Source organism: Anas acuta, chromosome 1, assembly GCF_963932015.1.
Source record: "Anas acuta chromosome 1, bAnaAcu1.1, whole genome shotgun sequence".
NCBI lineage: Eukaryota > Metazoa > Chordata > Aves > Anseriformes > Anatidae > Anas > Anas acuta.
Genome location: NC_088979.1, coordinates 108766723 through 108781750, shown reverse-complemented (window position 1 = coordinate 108781750; position 15028 = coordinate 108766723). Strand labels below are relative to the sequence as shown.

The 15028-nt window shown below is 55.1% G+C and overlaps 1 protein-coding gene across 2 annotated transcripts in view; it reads left to right on the top strand.

Annotated features, from left to right (window-relative positions):
• BCL9 (BCL9 transcription coactivator) overlaps positions 1–15028 on the top strand; it is an 81525-nt gene that overhangs the window by 27781 nt on the left and 38716 nt on the right. Inside the window, exon 1 of one of the 2 annotated variants that reach the window (XM_068691751.1) lies at positions 2059–2354. The exons of the other annotated variant lie outside the window; for it this stretch is intronic. The gene's annotated coding sequence lies outside the window, so the exon portion shown is untranslated. Of the gene's footprint in view, positions 1–2058; positions 2355–15028 lie in introns of those variants that run through there. 2 annotated transcript variants of the gene reach the window in all.

The following is a 15028-nucleotide window of genomic DNA, read 5'->3' as shown; positions in this document are numbered from 1 at the left end:
GAGAGAGGGCATGCTCACCTCTTCTGCCAGGGGCGTTGTGCTTTTCTTAAAAGAGTTGTGGCTTCCCTGGGCACACACACACACCGGAGAGGAAGCATCTGCAGGAATCACCAGCCTGCCTGTTCTGGATTTCACCCGAGGAGAGGGGGAAGCCTGTGTTGCAGTCCACTCTCAAGTGACCACGTCTGAATTTTACCTGATGCCTCTTTAATGTAAAATTCGGAGAGAGGTGCTGGGCAGAGGGACCCGTGTTTTCCTTCGTACCATGAGATCAATGAGATTAAACGTGTGCTTACATGCTGTCCTGAATTGGGGCCATGAGGAGAGCAATGGGAAAGTAAACAGAAGAGAAACGTTATGGAAATGAAGGAAGAGGGAAAATCCGCCCTGCCGAGTGCAGCAGCTCTCATCAGTTGGAAGAAGACATGGCCTCACCCAGAGCTGGTTAGGCACTAGGAAGTCCAGGGACAGGGAGAGGAGACTGTCATCTTCATCGGGATACAAAGGCAACCTGAAAAGCTGAGGCTTGGAGCAGTGGAGAGAGGCTGTTTGTTGGGCGCAGCCTTTCCCAGACAAGGTGAGTGTAGCCGTGGGTTGTTTTTCACCTTTAGCAGAATGCGGGTACTGGAAACGATCAGGCTTCAACCTGTGTCAGCCTGGAGAGGTTTTGTTCTTCCTTGAAAGACTATCAAAAGACTCCGAAATCCTGAGCTTTTCAGGGGAAGCTTGGACTGATCCCGGCCTTTAGGGCACCCTGACGAGTGCCAAAATGAGCTTACCGAGGTCTCTTCTTAAGAGACAAATTCTAGGCTTCGGCTTCTGTTGGACAGAAATCCAGGACTCCAGAGTGGCTTTGGTGTATGGAGGCTCGGTGCCCCTGTGCACAGCGTTAGGCGCGTCTGCTGCTGTGCATCCCCTTGCAGAGGCTGCGGGAGGTGGCGCTGGGTGTGATGACCGCTCTGCATGTAAGCTGGCTTTGCTTTCGGCAGGGCAAGTGGGGTGCTCATCCTCTTCGGAGGACCTGCAGTGCCATGCTCCCAGCGTTCACCAGCGTTGAAGAGAGTGCTTGGGCAGCGGGTACCTCTGGGCCTGCCCTCACTGCTTCCCGCAGCCACTCAGAGGGTCTGAGCAGTGCCTGTGCCCAAGGCTTTGGTGAAACCATGCTCCGCCACCTCCAAGACCGCACACGCTGGGATTTTGTTTTCCTGCCATTCAAGTTCTAGAGTTTATGTTCTTCCACCTCTTTGTGTTTTCCACGTCACCTCAAGTCCTTTCACCCAGGCTCCTTGGCACTGCCCTGCGCTTCCAGCTGGGACCTTTGTAGGATTGGCTGGGATTTTCCAGCCTGGTTGTGCTTCTCCTTCCGTGTCTCCAGGCGTTCTGGGTTGCGGTCCTTCTCCCCAGCTTGGCCTCTGTGTCTCTTTCCTGGGAGGCACCACATTGGTGTCTGTCCCCGTCTCCAAACTGCAAATTAGACCTGCTTAAAATTCTTTTCATGGTGGCACATAGGCTCCTATGAACTTTCTGAGTTTTGGGGGACTGTGGGAGCTCTGTTTTTGGGAGGTGGCTTCTCTGTTGAGCCCTTGGGCTCAGGAGTTTGCGTTCTCCCTTCTGCTCCAGATTTGGAAGACGACCTTGGGCAGGTCACCTCATCTGCCTCAGTCTGTTCCGCTGCTTGTCCAATTTGGATAAAACCACCCTCCCGGGTTAGCGGGATGTCTGGGCGATCATCGGCCAGAACCGCTACCCGAGTGGCAGGGATTGCGATGACTTCCACGAATCCAAACCCCACAGGGGCCCCTCCCCCGGGGCCCCTCCCGGACCGCGTGGCGGCCGATGGGGGGATCCCTCGCGGCGGGGCCGCAGCCCCCCAGAGCGGCAGCCGCAGCCCGTGCTGGCCGGGGCCATTTTGAGGGGCTCCGAGCAGGGGGCGTTCGGCGCCTCCCCGCGGGGCCGGGGCCCGGGGAGCCCCCTCGGCCTCGTCCTCGTGCCGGGGGCCGCGGGGCCGGGGCGGGGCCGGGGCGGGGCGGGGGAGGGCCGGGGAGGGGAGGGGAGGGGGCCGCGGCCGCCCGCCCGCCTTGCGGCTCGCCAGCAGTGGCGGGAGGCGAGGCGCCGTGCGCCACAGCCGCTTGGCATGAATGCCTGGGCCGTACCAAGCGCCGCGGCGCCCGCGGGGGGAGGCCGCCCCGCCGCCCCGCCGCCCCGCGCAGACAATAGGCCCCGCCGGCCGGCCCCGTAACTCGCCTCCGTGCCCGCACAGCGCCCGCGGCCAGCGCCGCCCGGGCCGCCTCCCGCTGCCTGCCTGCCGCCCGCCCGCCCGCCATGCCGCGCCGAGCGCCCGCCGCCTGAGGCAGGTAAGCAACGGCCGCAACGGCCGCGCCAACGGCCCCCGCCTGTGGGGACGGCCCGGCTCTCCTCGGCTCTCCTCTCCTCTCCTCCCCTCCTTTTTTCCTCTCCTCCTCTCCTTTCCTCGGCTGGGCGCGGCGGGGGGCGCAAAGTTTTCCGGCGGGCTCCCTGCCTCAGTTTCCCCCGCGTCCCACCTGTTGGCCCGCCGCTGACGGGGCGGCGGCACCCCCGGGGCTGGGTTGCGCTTCCCCTTTTTCTCCGTATTATTTGTATTTTTTATATTTATATTTTTATTTTTATTTTTTGACGCCGTGTGCTCGGGGAGGCGGAGGCTGCTGGCTGCTGGCGCGGAGCAGCCGCTGGGTACCTGGCTGGGCGGGAGAGTAACAATGTGGAGCCGCCGCTCCGCTCGCCCGAGGGCTTGTGGCTGAGCTGGCGGCGTGAGGGAGCTCAAAAAATACAGGCGGAGGGGGGGAAAAGCAGAGAAAACCCCCTCCTCCTGCCCAGCCCTGCACCAGATTTTGGTAAAAATGTGGAGGCTGAAATATACACATACATTATTTTTTCCCTGGAAAGCCATTCAGTACGTTTGGTGCCTCCTCGTGAGGTCTTTTAAGTTCGTCATCTGCCGCCGTTCGGGTTTCATTGATTCGAGTTGTTTTGCTAAAAACCAGAACCTAGGAGCATCCGAGCCGCACCAGCCTTCATCATCCCAGCGTCCTGACACAGCCCGAGCGAGGCAGGGGCTGGAGGGGGGGAGAGCAGGGTTTGTGCTCTCCCAGGCAGGGCTGGGAGGAGAGCATCGTGTGCTGAGGAACATGAGCAGGAACGGGAGATGGGGGAGGGAGTCTAAATTGTCCTGAGACCCTATTCAATCCGGCAAGGAAGATGGAGGATCTTGCTGCTGCGAAAAAAAAAAAAAAAAAATGTATACGGCAGAAATCTCAGCCGGCTTCTCTCTGACTTGTTACCTCCCTCCCCAAAATAAATAAATAAGCAGCAGGAGAATCAAAGCAGCAAACCATTGCTGGGTGGAACGTTTGCCGTAATGCCTTCATCCCGCGCGCTTTGCAGGCGGAGAGTCCAGTGATGGAGGCGTGCGAGAAGCAGGGAGGAAGGCTCGGAGGTTTTCAGTCACAGGAGGGGGAGAAGTCTCAGCTCGTGGTTGAAGCCAGACTTGTCAGGCACTGAGGTGGGGATAAAAAATGCCTGTGCCAGGCAGCCGGACCTGTGGAGGAGGCAGCTCCGGCTCCTGCAGTTTCGATGCCAGGTGGAAAACCAATGGAGGGAGGACATAGACAGGTGGGGGAGCGGGGAGGAAGGAGGTCCGAAGAAGATCTTGGACAGGCTTCTCAGAGGGCTCTGAAAAGAGGAGGAATTTTGAACGCAGTCAGGACACGAGCAAAAATCGAGTATAGACGAGTTGGATGTGGTGTAGAGGGACTTTGGGCATGGAAGAAAGCAGAGGTCTGGTGTCCTGACAATGGAGTTTGGGGAAGGGGAAAGGAGAGGTCTGTATAGCCAGCGTGAGGGCTGATAGCACGTAGGGCCAGTATCGCAGCTGAGGGGATGGGGGACAGAGCGTGTGGCTTGCCTTTTCGGTAGATGGTTTGTCTGGTGGGACATCTTCTGTTGAAATGACTTTGTGAATTGCTGTTAATTTTGTTGGAATGCAGCAACAGCAAGGACAAAACACGCGACTTCTCCCCAGCCTTTGTGAATATAGGTGTAGGGCTGAAATCAAGCCTCTTGATGACTGCCGCCATGCACCCTACCCCTCTGCGTGCATGGAAGCAGCAAATCTGTGCAAACACACCTGTGCGTGTGGCACGTTCTTCCTCCCGAGGGGCAAGGTGCACACGTTGTAAGCATGGTTCCTGCGTGGACGCAGCCCAGTTCTCTTGTTTTCCTCAGTTTACATAAGAGCTTATTCTGTCAGCATGGCACCGGTAGTACTTTGCAGCCAACTTTGCATGAACTGTGATGCGAGGCGCAGGGCAGGCGAGACTTGAAACCAGTACGTGCAACGCTTCAGCCTTACTGTTCATGATGGCATTCCTGTGACAGAACGGAAGACATCACGCACGCAAACAATGCCATAAAAATTTTATGCACATTTACATGCGGAGAGCTGATCTCGGTTCAAACGTGCTCCAAGTTGCTCCTCCTGAAGAAGAGGAGAGAAGAAAGGCAGTGCCTGTGCGTCGCAGATGGAGCTGGCACGCTGCTCCCGTGCACGTGGATGGATCGCACACTTGCACGCTCCACCTTCCCTCACCAGGATCGCCTGCCTGAAGTCCAGCTGGGCTGGTGGCACAGAGAAGTTTTGCCCCTCGGATGCCGATTTGATGCCCTTTCTGCTCCTGCTTTGTGCTGGACAAGCTGGAGCCACAAAAGCTTAACAAGGGAAACCACTAATGAGCCCCTGCTTGGCATGCTGAGAGGAGAGGCCAAGGGCTGAGGGGGCATGAAAACAGCGGTGAGGAGCCCCCGGGCAGAGGCTGAGCCTCGGCAGGGATGTCGGAGTGGAAGCAGAGCCCCTGGAGCCAGCAGCGAGCAGCAGCACTGCAGCGAAGGCGCGCGAGGAGACCATGTTGGGGGGAGGAGAGCAGGCTGCTGTTTCCACATCATCTGAAAACTCAACCTGCTGTCAGGACAGAAGGAAGGCTTGTGCATATTTTATGTCACTTTTCTCCTTCTAGGACAAGCTGCTGATCCGATCAGCGATGCACTTTAAAATCCGAGCCGCGCTGAGCAGCGAGGATGACTCGAGGCCAGTAACGAGCCTTGGCCTCCTGCCTCGGCTCCTTTGTGGACAGTCGGCTCCATCCCATGCCACCCTTCCCCGGAGAGCGCCCACACAATTAAACCACGCACGCCGCTCCTCAACTACAGCATGGGATGTGCCTGGCTGCGTGGAGACGGGGCCAGAAAATGGCAACGTGTCAGGGCTGGGGGGGCGGGGAGGGGAGCTGGCCATTTCTTGTGCTGCCTGCTGATGGCTAAAAGGAGGCTACACGGGTAAATTTGTTTTCCTACGAACTGGTCGCGAGTTGCTCCAGTGAGCTTCGCTCGCCTCTGAGATCTTCAGTGGTAGCTCAGGACTCGGTGGGGTTGGCAGTAAACAAAACGTATTTCACTCCTTCAGCCTGGCTTTTGCGCTCTTTGCCTGGCTGTCAGGCGTGAAGATTTTTCCTCATCGGTTCTTCGGTGCCGCTCCAACGTGGTGGAGCCGCTCGAGCCTCGGATGCTGCTCCTACCCACTGAAGGTGTGAGCAGCACAAACGCTCCCTGCCTGCCACCTAAGGGTGTAGGCATCTTGGGCATGGTATTTTTGGTGACAGCCTCACACATGTAACCACACGCATTATTCCTGTGTCCTGGAAGCAAGCCCGTTGTCCTCAACACCATTTGGGGACCCTTGGGAGAACAAATGCTTTTGCACTGTGGTGTAGACTTGCGTATGGTGGTATTGGAGTCAGTGTTGTCCCTGCTTTATCCTTCACTCATCCCATTGGAGAAGGAACGATCTCATACGTGGAGGTCTTGCAGAACTTGAGGTCTTGACATTGACTTGATGGGCAGCCGTAGAACCTGGGCAATGGGATCGTGGCTGCAGGCTGTAAAATGGGAGCCGCCCTCACCTGCCTCCCGAGGTGCGGCGTGCCCGGCTGCTGCCCCGCGCTGGTATGGGGCCGTGCGCTCCTTTGCGGACAGCGTGGCGGGGTCGCAGAGCATCGCAGGGACAAAGCACGCATTTTTGCACCAAGCGTGACTCATGCTACGATAAATTCTGCTCGAGCTCTGCCTAGGCTCGGTGCTCTGTTGGACAATGAATTCCGCTCTGTCCTCCCAGCACAAAACAGCACAACTTGCCAGTGACATGGACTGTACATGTATTCCCATAACAACAATATTATAAACATATGGGGAACCTGGTGGAACAACTGCTGTCCATGTCTCCGCACAAAACAAGGAGCCGAGTAACAAAAACTGGAGTGTCTGAGGCTCTATCTCCCCAGACTGTGATCTCATCAGATTTCCCAAGCTAACCACAACCTGGTCACTGCTTGGATTGCAAACTTGGGGGCGGGGGGGAGAGCAGTTTGCAGGAATTGCTGTTTGTGATTCAGTCCGCTTCCCTCTGACTCAGTCCTGAACCATTCCTCGGTAGGGTATTTGGGGATAGTATGCTTAGGACATTGCGCATCAGTTTAGTTCTTGGAATAAATTCTGCAGTGCCCAGGCTTGCTTACAACTGAGTTTGCCCTAGCATCTTTCAGGCGAAACATAAAAAACAAACCTCTGAAAGCTGCTTTTGCCTGCCGAGGGCCGCATGGTAATTTTTGCAAACGAAGGGGGTGGGGGTGGTCGTAGCCCTGGGCGCTTTGCCAGGTTCGAGCTCAGGAAATTGCAGTCTATCTAGGTAAAACTTCCCCTATAGCTTCAATGAAAAAAAGTATTCTTCTCTTACTGTCTTGAACTGTGAGCGCTGTGTTTCTCTGGAGCCTCGAACAGATAGTACATTCTAACTGGAGAGCTGGTTACAGTTGCTTGCCGGGAGATTAATTTTTTTATGCAAAACCCGGGGCTTTTTTGCATTTTTGGGACACTTCTCGTTGCAAAAGGCTGTGTGTATTTTAGGTTATTAGAAGGCTTGACTGGCAATGTGGATCAAGGTGCAAGTGCAAGGAAACACAGCGGTGTGCTGCTTGCACGAGGGGCAGGCAGTTAGCGAAGGCACGTCTTCTCCTACAGCAGAAAAATAAGGACCAGTTTTTTAGCCTGCATCTGCGAGCTGGATTTTGTATGTTTAGCAGCAATTGCTTTTGTAAGCTGCTGCTAAGGCACGTAACTGGCCGTGTGCAATTGCAGTAATGGAATGTGAAAATGCAACTACAGACAGACCTGTAATCTTGCATGCAAAATACGGCTGCTCTCGTTCTCCAGGTACAAAAAATGGCCCAAGATTGTGCTCGCCTTTCCGTTTAGCTGCCTTCACCTGCGTGTTTTAGGCGGCAGCTGCGTGTACGGAGTGTTGAGTGATTATCCCTGCTATTTTTGCTCCAAGAAGGAGAAGGAAATTAAATCATTACTAGTGGTCTGGGTAGTACGCATGGTAAGGAGAGGGCGAAGCTCTGGGGGGTGACAATGATAATTTCATAACTCTGAAATCCTGCGGAAACGCTTGGAAGCGGGTGAAGGAGAAGAGCCAAGCGGTGACCTCCCCTTCCCGCTGCAGCCCCAGTGTATTTAACCACCCAGTCTGTTAACGATGCCAGGAGCTGGCCTCGCCTTCTGCCAAGCCCAAGGCTCTCAGGGCTGGCTGAGAGAGACGTGTGCTCCAGCACGGATGGGTGCAGGGCCGAATATTGACAGCGACAAGGCGCTGGTGGCCAGTGGGGACGTGCGGCAGTAGCTCACTTGCTCTGCCTCTTGGCTCTAGGGCTTCTCTGGTGACACCGGTAACAAAGGGCTGCTCGGCAGAGGTGATACGGATCCCTGGCAGCCGAATGGAGCCTGCTAAACCCGAGTCACCCGCACTTCTTGCCAGCCCTGGAGCTTGGGTGTCACTGTCTGTTTGCTTTTTTGGCCTCCCAAAACAGGAGGCTGCACCTTTTCTATGGGGCTGGGAAGCAGGGATTCCTTCCTGCCGAAAAATGTGCTTATATTTCGGGGTTATTTCTTGCCACCCTGGGTCCTCGACTGCAGTCATTTCCATTGTGCACGATGCTCGTTGTAATTGAATCTACCGATGTATATTTAATAGTGTTGGCACCGCAGCCCGTAACTAGGCGCCGCTTCCCAGCCTTCTGCCGTTTGTTGTCACCAGGACCGCCTCGGAGTTGCAGCGGGTGCCCGCCGCCGCGCGGCTTTGTCCCGTGGCCACACGTCCCGCAGGACCCGCGCAGCCCCAGTCCCCGGGCCTGGATGTCAGCCAGGTGCTTGGGGCTCGGGCCAGAGGAGCGACGCCTACCGGGTTGTCTTCTTCCTCTCTGCCACGGATTTGCTCTGTGTGATCACGGGCGAGTCCTTTAACCTCAGCTGGCCTCGGCTGACTTATCTACTCCAGAAAGGTGTTGTAAGGCTTAATTATTGCCAGCTCTTCGGAGACCCTGGGGGGAAAAAAGTGCGTTTTATTCAGAAATCTCTCTGACCTCTCTGGCCTCTCTAAGCCAGTTCGGTGGTGCTAGGAGATATTCTCTGCGCTCCCTTAATAATGTTTCTTCAATTTTTCATCTGTACATTCACCCACTCTCTCAGCTGCATGTAAAATGCCAAGCTGTCTGAAGTCATGGAAATATTTTTATACTCTTGACAGCCACGACAAACATTCCTCCTCGGCAATAAACAAACAAGGTACACAACCTGCCATTAACATCAGTTTATAGCTGAGAGACCTTCGTCACTCATCGAGGAGGGAATCCAGACAGCTCCCGTGCTGGCAAGCCAGGCAGGAGCGCCGGCTGAGGTTAGGAGAGTACCGGATCCTGCGGGCTCATGTGCGTGTGCAGCGAGCGACTGGGAAAAGCTCTGTTTGCCCGTGTGCGTACGGGAGTGCAAACAGGCACCAGGTATCTGGTTTATTCAGGGTTCTTGCAAACTATATTTGGCTCAGGCGTACGTGGCTGTAGGGGTTTGATGTTTGTTTGCGTGCACAAAAAGCCTGTTTTCTGCAGCAGCAGCTGAAACATAAAGGCGGTGCAAATTAAGCTGGATAAATATTAGACATCTTAAAAAAAAAAAAGGCTCTGCAAATGGAAGGTGTCAGGGAGCACTGCGGGAGCAGAGCCCCTGCCACACACTGCTCCTCTCCGCTTCCCTCGGGGCAGCGGGCTGTAAGCTGCTGGGGTAGGCAGGTACCCGGACCCACACCATGGCGTCTTCTCCCCACAGGTGATTCTCCATGTAAGCAGTCAGCTGTCACTTGTTTTGCTGCATCCTAGGTTAATTCCCTCTGAATGCTTCTAAATCAGGGTCTCCAGAGATGGGGTGTTGGTGAAAAGGAGCAGCAGGTGCGAGTCTTTGGCTACGTTACTTTGGTTTCTCTCTCATTTTCCCTGCAGGTCCTCCTCCTGCTGTCTTTGGGCAGTGCTCTCTGGTGTGCTCAGGGGGAGAAAGTCAGGACTATTCTTCACCTGTGTCTTTGACGGGAAGCTCTAAGTAGGGAGCTAAGCTCTTTCCTGCCATCTCATTCATTCACTGCATCCCTCAGTATGGGTACCGTAGCCCCTCCACTCTTAAAATGAGGGTGTCAAGTCTCCTTCACAAGGCCTTCTGAGAGCTAGGGAGAAAAAAGTACGGGGTTTTCTCCTTCCTTCTCAGGGAGACCATTAAGTCTTCCTCTTCCCCTTCATGTCCCTCTTTTCTCTCTCTCATTTTCTTCTCATTTTAAGAGTTCTTATTATATTCCGTCCCTTTAGGTCTCCTCTACTTCCACCGCTCTGGCAATCTGTTTCTCTCTGCTGTTTCCACATCCCCTTCTATTTGCAGCTCCCTTCCTTCTGTTCATGTCATTTTCTTCTCTCACCCTGTATCTCCTTACCATCCCCCATTATTCATGTGCCGCACACTCTTCATCTCTCCTCTCCCTGGTTTATTCCCCTGGATCCCTCCCTCCCATCTCTCTCCACCTTGGACCCCTTTTTTGTCTTCTTCTGATGCCTGTTCCTGCAGCCTGGCCGCATGGGGGCTGCTGGCTGTGCCCATGGGCCAAGGGAGAAGGGCAGCGTGTGGGGTCAGCCCGGCAGCCCCGTGCTGTGGGTGCAGGCACACAGGTGGAGCTTGCCCTCTGACCAAGCGAGGTGAGGCTCCCTCTGCCTTTCCCTCACTGGTGTTGGGTTGGGCTGTGTCGGCTCTCGGTCTGAGCGACGGTGTGGGGTTGACGCCTTGGTGCCAGCACGCTTGATTTCTTTCTCCCCAGAGGTGTGGGGAGGTCTCTGCTTCTTGTTGGAGAGCTGCGTTGAGCCAGCGAGGTGGGTCAGGACATCTGTGCCCTGTTCCTGGGAGACCTGTGCGTAGCAGGGAAGAGAGCCGCCCTTTGGGTGTCCCTTCTGAGTCTTCTTTCCCTCCCCAGGATGTGTTTCCTCCCACAGCTGGGCTGCACAGCCTGGGGGAGCCCTTTCCCGAGGCAGGCGAAGGTGGTGCGGGTGGCCGGTGGGAGCGCTGGCCAGATGCGGGCTCATCGGGCGCTCCTGGCAGTGAAGCACGAAGAGGTCACGCAGATGGCCAAATAGATCCAAGTCCAGCCTGCGTCCTGCAGGACGGGGCACGGTGACTTTCTGGCCTCCTGCGGAGCTGAGCTCCGTTTCTGGGTAACACCACACTTGCCCCTGCCAGGCATGACTCAGTCCTAGGCTCGTAAAAGTCACGAGCTTGAGCTCTCCTATCCAAACAGTTCCTGATTTTCCCCCTTCTGTCTCCGCAGTGGGATGACCTCGTATCCCTCATGCTCCGTGCAAGGTGCCGCACGCCTTTTTCCACTTTTCCCACAGCCGTTTCTCCCCTTCTCTGTACCTGCTTCACCAGTTTTACCTGCTCCTTCCCTCCTGCTCTGGCGCTGGGCTGGGTCTCTCCCCAGATTCTCTCCATCGTGTTCCTCTGCCTCGTTTGTCTTCCCGTCTGGCTTCCTTGTCTCCCTGGTTGTGCCACAACGCGGAGCTGGGGGAGAAGCGGCACTGAGATAGCAGGGCTGGAGGGCAGAGTGTTACCGGGTGAGGGTCCATGGCTTGCTGGTGGCTTTGGCCTCTCCCCAAGACGTGCCATTAGCGACATGGCAGAAATCCCCTTCCCCCAGAACTGTGATTTTCCCCATTGCTTCTACCTACTTGCACTACTGGCAAGCTCCTGAAAGGTTAATGAAGTCGTTTGCTGCAAAGAGAAAAAGCGTGTCTTCCCATGTCTGGCATGAATTAATCCTGGAGGTGATGGAGCAGCCCCTGTTCAGGGCAGGGAACGTGCAGCCGTGTCCTTGAGTCTCGTCGCCCCAAATGCAGCCCCAGGAGTGCCACGTGGGTGACCTGCCCACCCCAGTCCTTGCCATCAGCTTTGGTTAAACTTTGGGGAGAAAGCTGTGACCTCCACGCCCGTCCTGGTGCCTGTTCCCTTGTGTCCTGCAGGACTGGGGAGGAGAACCCAGGAACGCCCCCAGGCCTCCCCTTGTCCCACTGCGGTGGATCCTCGCTGCCTGCTGCTCCTCGTTAGAAAATGCCCCATATCAGGCTTCGTTCCCACGGGAGTTTTTCTGTCTGAGAAACGGGAAAAAATCATTCAATTGGGTTTGAATCACAAGAGTGGGAGCGGGAACCAACCCCAGAAGATAAGTGGTCTGGCCCTTACCGCACTCAGATACCTGAGAACAATAACAAATACATACGTCTTGTTTTGAAACCTCGGGCTCAGGGATGTGTTCCTGCCCGGTGCTGCGAGAGCCTGAGCCAGGGCTCCTGCGAGGGCTGAGGACGCGAAGCAGCAGCTGTGTGCTTTGGTAAGCAGCAGTCCCTTTGCTTTCCTTTTGGAGATGCTGCTGGTACCAATCAGATATTTGGGGTGGCAGGGGACAGGGCCAGTGTCCCCTCTCTCCTGCCATCCTGCTGCTGGACCCTGGATGGCTTTCCCTCGGGGAAAACAAGAGTTTACCTCTTCTGACCTGTCTCAGTTTCCTTGTACTGTCTGCCTGCTCTTTGCAGGCACAGGGTAAGCCATATAGAGGCACGTGGGGCTGGCCACCAACAGGACCTCTGCACGTAGTAAGACGCTAAATGAGAGTACGGATTTTCTCTGAAAACAATGCCTTACAATGTTCCCCGTGGGGTGTTCCTTCCCTTCCTTCCTCTGGTACGTGGGGAGCTTGCTTGCTTGGTTTCTGCCATCCAAGCCACTGGTGGCTGAGAAGAGTCCTGTGTGTGGAGTCTGGGGAGGGTGTTAGGAGGTTTCTGGCGCTCTGTCAGTGTAAAGTGTCGTATTTATTCGAGTCTCATGCCCAGCTGGGATGCACTTCTGATCTCAAGCTCCCAAGTTCCTCACCTTAATGACGAAGATGTCATTCAGGGCGGTCCCCCTGGCCCAACTTGTGCTTCTGCTGAGCACTGCCGTGCTCAGGCTTTGGGGTCAATGCCTGTACTTCCACTGGAAGGCCTCCAACCCACCCCTTCCTGCAAAGGGTCCAGCAGATGCCCAAACAAGCGTGGTTCAGCACGTGGAAGCGCTCGCCTTTGCAGCATGCACTCTGATATGCGTATGGGTGCTTGCGGTGTGCCTGCTGGCCTGCTTGGGCCTGAGGAGGGAGCAGTGAGGGCCGGGGCAGCTGGGAAGCAAGGAATGACAGGCTTGGCAGGGAGGGAGGAGAGAGTCTGGAAGCTGAGCTGGGGATTGGGTAACAACTGGAGGGGGAGATCAGATTTAGGAGTCGCCTTGCTCGCTAAAGAAAATGGCAGAAGTAGCAGCGCGTTGTCAGTGGGGGTTGTGTTAGTCCCGGGTGTTACTTATTAATCTTCTGCTAATGGTGCTGCACAGAGAAGTGGCACTTCTGCGGGAACGCCTGGGACAGCGGGAGGATCAGCTGCGGGAGGTGCTGTCACCAGGTGGGGCCGGGTAAGGAATCCTGCTGGGCTCCCTTCTGACAGACTTTGGAAAAGAGAAGATTGCTCAGGAGGCCTTTGGAGGGGAAGGAGGGGGAGTCTGTGACTCACCGGGGAACAATGATCTGCGAGGACAAAGGGGCAGGCTGGAAGAAGACCTGACAACAATGGTGCATTCCTGGTCCCAGCCAGAAACAGGAGAAAGCCTGAAAGGATGAAGTGTTCAGGAGGAAGCTTTAGGAGTTATAAAGGGAGCTGGGAAGGGAAAGCCAAAAGTAAAGAGAAAGCAGGGTTTACTACAGGCAGGGTTGTTCTGTGCCTTGAATCACTTCAAGAGGTGGGACTGGTGTTTTGGTAGGTGGTGTTTCAGTAAGCGGTATTCCTCTTTGAGTCAGTCTAATAGTGAAATCAGCAAATACTTAGGAGAAAATCACGCTGCTGGTGCAAACCGCCTTTTGGGTGAGAAGCAACAGTTGAAGTCCCAGCCAACTTACAGTCCTCTGAACTACACAGACAAAAACCAAAGGTTTTGTTTTACTCACAACCTTGTCAGCACTAGGCAGGGAACACCCCGTTGCCTGTCTGCTGCTGTTTCCATCAGCCAAAGGCAGGTCTAAATGCCAGTTTAATAGCATCTGCTTTGACTTGGTGTCTCTTCTACCTGTGAGTCTCAGCGCTGAGCCAGTGCAGAAATTTAGAGGCACGGGGAGAGGAGGAGAAGCTGCAACATAAACACAGCCTCGTGGCTCTCCTTTATTTTCCTGACTGCCGTGGAAAGCCAGCTCTGTTGAACGCCAGCAGGCTGTGAGCACGGTGAGTCCGGGAGCAGCAGCACTGTGAGGAGCTCAGTTAGCCAGAGCTGGCCTCCGCCCTCAGCTGTGGCGTGGCTGAGTCGCCGTTACTGAACGCTGTTGGGATGTCGTTCCTAACTGTACACAGCACTCATGCAAATCATGCAACAGTGCATATAGAGTGTGTTTAAGAAGAGTGTTTGTTGTGTCTTGTTTAGTTACACTGAGTCTTAGTGCTGCACTGGGCCCCGCAGCACACCTCCGTACCCTACGCAGTAGAGGTGTGCTGAGCAGGTGGCCAGGACCCGGGGCGAGCAGTCTGTAGGTTTTCAACGAACTGGACCACGATGGCACACGGCTCTGTTCATACTCAGTGTCTGTGAGAGCAGAACATGACTTGGGCCTGGATACTGGAACACCTTCAGAGAGCGTTTCTCTGCCTTGGGAAGGGTCTGAGGTCACCGGAGCGCTGGGACCTGTGTTTTGGCAGGGCTTTCCGCTGGGGAGGGACGGTCCGTCTCAAAAGCAAGGTGCTGGGGAGTCCAGGAATGATAAAATCACCCTTGGATGTTGTGTGTGTGTGTGAACTCCTCGAAGTCATCTATGTTGGTATAAATGAGATCATTTGGCCTAATTAGTTCCAAGCTTAATTAGCAGTAATTATCCCAACATGGGAGTAATACCCGAGTAGGAAATACTGAGTCCTCGATTAGATAGATCTCTAATTGGTGTTACAATATTGTAATTAAAGCATGCTCATACGCCTCTGCCTCTACAAGTGATTTGTTTTATGTCTGATTAAACAGGGAGTCCAGCAGCCTCAAGGAGGCCAGGACATCACCGCTGATTGAAGCAGCGTATTATTCTTTGTTATAGGGAAGAAATGATGAATCACATATACTAGAAAACACTGTGGGCCAAATTAATCCTTTGAGTAATTGCTGCCGGAGTTGGGGAAATTACAACAGGGGTGAATTTGGCCTCCAGTGCATACGCTCTATCTGTATATCACCCAGTAAAACAAATACTCATTTGAATGTGCAGCCTGGCAATTACACAATCAGACAAATGCAAGGAACTTAATCTGCAGTTGGGATCGCTGGCTCGCACGGGTGAGTTTATTCGGCTGCTGCGCTGTGCCGACGAGGCCGTGCGCTCTGCTCAGGTGCTCAGCCCAGAGCAGAAAGGCACCAGGATGGAGCACCTTGTTGGGGAGGGGGCCGGAGGCAAGGCGCCCCCTTTTCTCCAGCAGGAGCGCTTTTAGTCCGGCCAGCCTGGCCCTCCCTCGCGGGAAGAGCTTCAGAGGAGCAG